Source organism: Chinchilla lanigera, unplaced genomic scaffold, assembly GCF_000276665.1.
Source record: "Chinchilla lanigera isolate Chin_1 unplaced genomic scaffold, ChiLan1.0 scaffold00014, whole genome shotgun sequence".
NCBI classification, from domain to species: domain Eukaryota; kingdom Metazoa; phylum Chordata; class Mammalia; order Rodentia; family Chinchillidae; genus Chinchilla; species Chinchilla lanigera.
This window is the reverse complement of record NW_004955415.1, coordinates 13741865-13750754: the sequence shown is the minus strand read 5'-3', so window position 1 is coordinate 13750754 and position 8890 is coordinate 13741865.

Genomic DNA, 8890 nt, shown 5'->3' with positions numbered 1-8890 from the left:
AAAGACAGATCAAGAAATAATCTGAACAGGGGCTGGGGATTTAGCTCAGCGGCAAAGCGCCTGCCTGGTAAGCGCAAGGTTGTGAGTTTGCTTCCCCGTACCGGAGAAAAACCAACAAAAAAAAAAAAAAAGAGGAAAGAAATCTGAACTTCTCCTATTTGAGCTTTGCCCCCTCAACCTAACAGTAAAGCTTACCTATTCAAGGCTTCAGATGATGATCCACACTACAGTCCATGATTCTCCTGACAAAATTACCAAGCTGTTTTCCCACTGAACAGGCAGCTCAACAATTCCTGACATGTGGACGCTGACTCTTTTCTCATTGTTCTCTGACATGCTGTTTCCAGCCCAGCTGGTGAACTCTATCATCCCAGGTAGTTGAAGAGAACATAACTCCAGTAGGTAGGGCCTATAGCCCCTTTCAGCAGAAAGCAACTATAAGAGAAAAGAGACCTCCACTCTCTCAGCATTCCATACAGAATTGTGTGGTTTCTGTCTCTCAGAGGGAGATTAAGTGGGATTTTAAGGTTGGGAAAAAAGCAGTCAAACAAACGGGAAGAATCTGTGAAAGTCATGAGTCCCAGAGTGCAGGCATGTTCCTGAGCACTGTGCATAGGACCCGTCAGAAAAGTTGTATGTTCAAAACTTCATTTGCATCTGTTGTTAACCCAAGCAAGTCTTTGATAGGACAGTTTAAGCCCGGTGTTGAGCCAAGTGAGTTTTCAATATGACACCCATCCCAAATGCCTTCTTTGCATGAGGGTACATCTATCCAGGAATTCCAGATACAAGAAACCCCCTTCATTAGCCTCATGGCTGCTGTGATTGTTCACCAGTCCACCGTCACTCTGCAGAGCATATTCTTTTCTATCTTCACTAAATATACGTCCCACTACCTTTTCTGTGTGTCTTGTCCAGTTCTTTGTTCAGAATACTAAGAACCTGGAAAGAATTTCACCAAGACCCAAGAGCCACTAACAGTTTGGCTTGAGAGATGTTGCAGATATTAATATAACACCATCTTGTGTGTTTTGTTCCCTTAGTTCAGGCACTTTTTATGCTCTCCTTCCTGGCTTTCATATAGTAATTGCCTATCTTTTTCATTTTTTTTTCACTATACTGTTTCTCTTTTGGCGACAAATAACAGGATTCAATCTGTAAAGCCATGAGCCAAAATTAATCTTTTCTTAAAGAAAAAAAAAAGAACTGTTGGTGAACAGTACACACGTGTGCATTGTTTGTGTGAATGTAAAATGGTATAGTTGATGTAGAAGACAATACAATGATTTCTCAAAAAACTAAACACAAGCCAGGTGTGGTGGCACACATCTGTAATCCCAGCTGAGGACTGCTTGTGAGGGTTTTGTTTTGTTTGTCTTTGTGAGACAAGGTCTCGCTATGTAGTTCAGGCTGGCCTTGAGCTAACTTTGTAGTCCAGGCTGGTCTCGAACTTGCAACAATCCTCCTGCCTCAGCCTCCCTAGTGCTGGGATTACAGGCATGCACTAGCACGCCTGGCTTTGCTTGTGAGTTTTTGATATGACAACCATCCCAAATGCCAAATGGAGGATCGCTGCAATTTGAGGCCAGCCTGGGATCCATAGCGAGTTCAAGGCCAGTCTGAACTGCATAGCAAGATCCTATCTCAAAGAACAAAACAAACAAACCAGCCAAAAAACTAAACATAATCATATGATCTAGTAATTTCACTTCTAGCTTTATACCTAAAAATAATTAAAAGCAGAGGCTCAGAGAGATAGTTGTACCCTCACATTCATAGCAAAATTATTTCCTGTGGTTGCAACATTTTCACCATAGTCCGAGGGTAATGGCAACCCAGGTTCCACTGATGGAATAAATTAAGTAAAATGTGGTATTTACAAACAGCCAGTGGGAAATTAGATTTAAAAGACAGGAAATTCTGGCCCATATTACAACATGGCTATGCCTTGAAGATATTATGCTAAGTGAAATAAGCCAGTCATATAAAGACAGAGTGCATATGATTACACTTCTATGTGGTACCTAGAGTAGTCAAATTGAGACACAGAGAGTAGAATAGTATTTACCAGGGCTGGTGTGGGTGAGAGAAACAGAGGTGTGTGTGTGTGCGTGTGTGTGTTTGTGTGTGTGTGTGTGTGTGTATTTGAGACAGGGTCTCACTATGTAGTTCAGGCTGGCCTGGACTCACTATGTAACCCAGGCTAGCCTCGAAGTTTCGATGATCCTTTTGCCTTAGCCTCCTGAGTGCTGGGATTACATGTGTGCACCGCCATGCCCAGCTGTTAAAAGCTAAGGTGTTATGCTGGGCATGGTGGCACATGGTTGTAGTTCCAGAGGGTAGGGCAGGAAGATCATACATTCAAGATCAGCCTGGGCAACTTAGTGACTTAGTGAGACTCTGTCTCAAAAAAAAGGGGAGATGTGATGTAGCTTAGTGTGAAGACCACAAGTTCAACCCCCAGTACAAAAAAAAATTGTGTTACTGTAATTTGCAGGGAAACCACTAGAAAAAAAAAAAAACCTCAAAAAATAATTAAAAAAAAAAAAGAGAGGCTGAGGCAGGAGGATTGCAAATTCCCAGGCTGAGTAATTTAGTGACTTAGTAAGTCCCTGTGTCAAAATAAAAAATAAAGAAGGGGTGAGCCTAAAGCTCAGTGCAAAGGCTCTGGGTTCAATCCCTAGTAAACACACACACACACACACACACACACACACACACACACACACCAGGAGAGTTAAAATGGTACAATAGAAAATACTTATTTTAAACTGGGTGTGGTGGTGCACACCTGTAATCCTAGCACTTGGGAGGCTGAGCTGAGGTAGGAGGATTGCTGTGAGTTTGAGGCCAGCCTGGGTTACATAGTGAGTTCAAGGCCAGTTTAAACTACATGGTGAGATCCTGTCTCAACCCCCAAAATAAAAACAAAACAAAAAAACTATTTTATTTTAGCACAAAAGAAGGCAGCAATGGAGGAAGAAAGATAAAAAGACATGGAAAACAAATAGCAAAGTGGCAAATGTAAATCCTAACTTATCAGTGTGAATGCAGTTGGATTAAACGGTCTAATAATATGGCAGAGATTGACACGATGGGTTAGCAAGAGCATGGTTCAACCTTATAGCAGGCAGTTTAGATTCAAAGATACAAATAGTTTGAAGGTAGGATGGAATGATATCCATGCAAATAGTAACCAAAAGAGACCTGGAGTGGCTTTATTTTTTGCCCTTCTCAGAGTGTCATGTCAATGGAATCTTTTACCTAGTATAATGCATCTGAGATACATCAGTGTTGTTGTGTGTATCCATAGTTTGTCCTCATATCTGAGCAACATTCCATCCTGTGATGTACCTCAGTTTATCTGTTCACTCCCTGAAGGATATTTGGATCGCTGTGGTCACTATGACTACTGCTGCTGTGAACACATACAGGTTTTGGCAAATAGTTTTCATTCTTTTTTTTTTTTTTTTTTTTTGGTTTTTTCCGGTACCGAGAATTGAGCTCACGACCTCATGCTTGCCAGGCAGGCGCTGTGCTGCTGAGCTAAATCCCCAGCCCCCTAGTTTTCATTCTTTAGGATAAATACTTAGAGGTAGGATTGATGGGTCATGTGATAAGTGTGTTTATAAGAAATTGATTTTTTGAGGTTGAGGCAGGAGAATCATAAGTTGAAGGCCAGCCTGGGCTACATAGTGAGTTGAAGGCCACTCTGAACTACACAGAAAGACCCTAAAACAAAACAAAACAAAAAATTGATTTACTGAATGGCTGTACTGTTTTGAATTGTGAGAGTTCCTATTGCTCTGTATCCTCGTCACAATATTTTTTATTTTAGCCATTATAACAAGGATATGATGTTTTCTCATTCTGGTTTTAATTTGTATTTTCCTTAGTAACTAATGATGTGCAACATCCTTTTTTTTTTTTTGTACCAGGAATCAAACTGAGGAACTTGTGCTTGCCAGGTAGGCACTTGTGCCACTGAGCTATATCCCTGGCCCCTATGTTCAACATCATTTCATGTGTTTATTTGCCATTCATATATATATATATATATTTATTTATTTATTCATATATGTCTCTTTCAAATTTTATGCCAATGTGTAAGATTGTTACTTTTAAAATAATTATAGAGTCACAGAAAATGGCAAATATAGTACAAAGGGATCCATGTGTGCTCACTCAGCATCCCTAGGTGGTGACATACAGCTGTAGTACAATACTGTATGCATTGAATGTCTTCCCCTAAAATTCATAGGCTGAAGTCCAAACACCCAGAGTGTAGCTGCATAGGGCAGTAAGGCCTTTAAAGAGGTGGTTCAGGTAAACTGAGGTCAGATGGGTGGACCTTATCCCAACATGACTGGTGTCCTTAAAGAAGAAAAGGTTTGTCTTTCCTCCAGGACAAGATGTGCACAGAGGAAAGGCCATGTGAAGATGTAGAGATGAAGAATTCACCTACAAGCCATGGGAAGAAGCCTCAGGAGAAATGAAATCTGCCAGAACTTTGAACTTGGACTCCTAGACTCTAGCACCATGAAAAAATAAACTGCTATTTTTTAGGTCACCCAGCCGGTGAGACTTTGTAATGGCAGCTGCAGCAAACTAATACAAACATCAAAACCAGAAGACTGACACCGATGCATTACTTAACTTACTACAGACCTTATCCTGTTTCTGTCATCTAAAAAACTCTTTCATTTGTGTGTGTGCTGAGTATAGTTGATGCGACTGCATCCCATGTATAGAATGGTTTCCTCCCTGAAAAAGAGCTCCATTATGTTCCCTTTTTGTATTTGCCTCCTGTACCTCCTCCCCATTTCTTTCTCTTGGCAACTACTAATTTGTTCTTCATTTCTCTTGCTTTGTCACTTAGAGAATGCTGTACGAATGCAATAATACAGTGTGTAGTCCTTTGAGATTGGCTTTTTTTTCAGTAAACATAATACCCTTGACATTTATGAAGGTTGTTGCACGTATCAGTAGTTCATATCTTTTTATTGCTGAATAATATTGTATTATATGGATGTTCCAGAGTTTGTTCAACCATTCACTCATTAAAGGACATTTGAGTTGTTTCCAATATTTTGATATCATAAATAGAACTATTACGAGCATTCATGAATAGGGTTTGTGAACACAAATTTTCATTTCTCTGGGATAAATGCCCAAGACTGTGATTGCTGTATTGTATCATAAGTGCATGTTGAGTTTTGTAAGAAATATTCAGACTCCTTATTTTTATTTTTTGTCTTTTTAAGACAGGGTCCCACTATGAAGTTCAGACAGGCCTTGAGCTCACTTTGTAGCCCAGGCTGATCTTGAACTCACAACGATCCTCCTGCCTCAGTCTTCCGAGTGCTGGGAATACAGACGTGCACCACCATGCCTGTTTCAGACTCTCTCTTAAATGTCTCCACCATTTACATTCCCACTGGCAATGTATGAGAGATCTAGCTTCTCTGCACACTCACGTCTTGTTACTTCTTGTTGTAGTTGTCCATTATGTGTCCACTTAACTGCTCTATCATGGTTTTAATGTAAATTTCTCTAATGGCTAATGATGTTGGACATCTTTTTAGGCACTTATTTGCCATCTGTAGCTGCTGTTTGGTGAAATATCTTTTCACGTCTTTTGCTTACTTTATAATTGGATTTTTTACCTGTTGAGTTTTGAGAGTTCTTTTGCTTATTTAAAAAAACTGTGTTGCTTTTCTTATTTTTGAATTTTGAGAATTGGATACAAGTCCTCTGTCTGTTATGAGATCTGCAAATATTTTCTTTCAATCTGTGGTTTGGCTTTTCATTCTCTCTCTCTCTCCTCTCCTCCCCTCTTCTCTTCTCTCTTTCAGCAAATAAGCAAATAAAGTCTTGTTATATTTGAATGACTGAGCTGTGTAATCACCAAGGCTACTGCGTGCAGACAAGAGAGGAGTTTTTGTCTTACTGTCTTTCTCTGTGGACAGTCTTTTTTCTTTTTTTCTCTCTCAAACTCAGGACCTTGCGCTTGCCAGGCAGGCACTTGTGCCACTGAGCCATATCCCGGGCCCTTCTGTCAACAGTCTTGAAGATCCCCCAGCATGGAGGCCCTCCTCTGTTGGGGACCATGCATTATAAATTTAGTCTAGGGGATGTGTCCTTGTTTTGTCCTTTGTGCCACATTGGACTGTGGAAACTCCCTTTATCTGGTCACAGCTGGAAGCCTTAGGGCTAATGACTGCTGTGTTGATCACAGGGCAAGATAAGACCTGCTAAAGAGGATAAAGGCAACTGCGGAAACTAGTTTCCTTGTTGCCTCCCTGTCTCATCCTTGTCCTTGAATGCTTTGTTCCAAGAATGCTTTGTTCTTCTTACTAGCCCATCATAGTTGCCATTACTGTTCTGGGAAACACCCACTGCCCTTCACACATTGACCTTGACTCAGATGTAATGAATACCAATGTTCTGGTTGCCTTGTGGCCTTTTGTTCCCGAGAGCTGGTCATCCCAGATCCCTGCTTGGACCTCTATTTTGTCTCTTGTTCTTTCTTCCTGCCATGCACCATAACTTTGTGGAGGAGACTGGGGACTTACTGCAGGGGTCCCTGATAACTGATGCTGTGGAAAGGGTTGCCAGATGTGATGTGGGGAACCACTCAGACTGCCTCGGAGCTCAGGAGCATCTAAGGACACCTGAGGACATGACCCTGCTTGTCTAGCTCAGGTTCACAGTGGAATACAATTATGTAACCATGACAGCACAGGTAAACACACATGTGGGGGTTACGGCACTATGTAAGAATGTAAATATGAGATAACAACCTATATAAGAATTATACAGGGCTGAGGATATAGCTCAGTGGCATAAGTGCCTGCCTGGCAAGTACAAGGTCCTGAGTTCCATTCCCGGTACAAAAAAAAAAAAAAAGAATTATACAATAAAGATGCAGGCAGGTCTTATGCTCTTGTGCTCTGCTCTGCTCCATGCTGCCTACTGTTGTTGCTGATGTCTTGTACACATGCGTTCTTTAATCTGGGGACCTCACCTGCGAAAATCTCCCTTGGGCCTCCAGAGCGGGCCGACACCAATACTCTTTACTGTATCTTGGTGGATCCTTGGTTCTAGACCTGTGGGCTCCAGCCTGGTCAGCTGGAAGCTGCTTGAGGTCCCTGTTTGCCTTCAGCTTGTGGCTGTGTTCCATGAGAGCTAGCTGGCTTTGAACGTGTTTCTCCTCGCTTCAGGTACAGGCACATGCGGTGCTCAGATTCATGGCATGTTCTGACAGAGAACCCTCACTCCCACCAAGTCAGCTTATCTTCTTTGGGACTGGAGCTTTGGCAGTACCCTTTTGCTCCCCTGTTTCCATATATCTGTCCTTCTATTGGGCTGAGATATTTTTCTGCATTCAGCCCAAGAAAGAATAATCTTCACCTCTGATCAATTTCTGGATCAGCAGGTCCAGAGTTGACAACGCCATTGGTCTCACTGGGGTCCTTTCCTTTTTTGTGGTGCCTTGCCCCTGCCACCAAAAAAAAGTGCCTGGGCCCTCAAACCCAGAGATTCATATGCATGCTAGGCACTAAGCTACACCCCCAAACCCTAGCGGGATTTTTTAATTTAATTTTTCTAATACCTAAGTATACTTATGGCTGTGGCTGTGGCAGGGAAAGGAAAGACACTTTTAATTCTCCAAGTAATATTCTTTGCAAAATAGAAGTTTGAATTTTTTATATAATGTTACTTTCATAGGTGGTGTGTGTGTTGGAGATTGAATCCAGGGCCTTCATACTGAGCTACATTCCCATCCCCTTTTTTGAGACATGGTCATTAATTTGCTCAGGCTGGGCTCAGACTTTCCATCCTCCTGCCCTAGCCTCCCAAAGTGCTAAATTACAGGCATGTGCTACCACACTAAGTTTATCAATTGATTGATTGATTGCATATAGAAGTCCAGTTATTCTAGCACTTTTAATTGAAAAAACTGTTCTTTCCTCCATGAAGTTTCTTCGTTAAATTGTCTTTATATCTTTGTTAAAAAATAGTTGTCCAGCTAGGAGCATGGTCTGTTATCCCAGCTCCTAGGGAGGCTGAGGCAGGAGAACTGTAGTTTTCAAGCCAGGTGGGGTAGTTTAGTGAGACCTTGTCTCAAAAGTAGAAAGTTTTAACAAAGAGTTGGGGATGTAGTTCAGTGGTAGAGCACCTGCTTAGCATGTACCAAGCCCTGGGTTTAATCCCAGTGTCACCAAAAACAAGAAATAAAATCAACCAATCGACCAAACAAAAACTCAAAAAACAATTCACCAAAAGAAAGAGAAAAAAAGTAAAAAAGAAAAAAATCAGTTAACCATATTTACATGCGTCTATTTCTGGGATTCTTAGTCTGCTGCATTGATATATACATATCTGTTCACCAATAGCACACTACCTTGACAACTCTAGCTTTGTGATACACCTTAAAACTGGGTAATGTGCATATGCAAAAGAATGAAGCTGGACCCTCATCCTACAGTATACACAACCTTGACTCAAAATGATCAAAACTCTAAGCCTAACAGCTAAAACTGTAAAATTCCTAAAGGAAAATGGGAAAATCTCATGACACTGAATTTGTCAATGATTTCTTTGATATGATACCAAAGCACTGGCAAAAATAACAAAAATAAATTACACCTCATCCAAATTAAACTCTGTGTCTTCCAATCAAAGAACACTATCAAGACAGTAAAAAGACATGTCATAGAAATTTAAATATCCAATTGTATAAAGAACCTATACAACTCAGCCAGGCGTGGTGGTGGACCCCTGTAATTCCAGCACTCAGGAGGCTGAGGCAGGAGGATCATTGTGAGTTCGAGACCAACCTGGGCTACAAAGTGAGCTCAAGGCCAGCCTCAAGTGCATAGCAAGA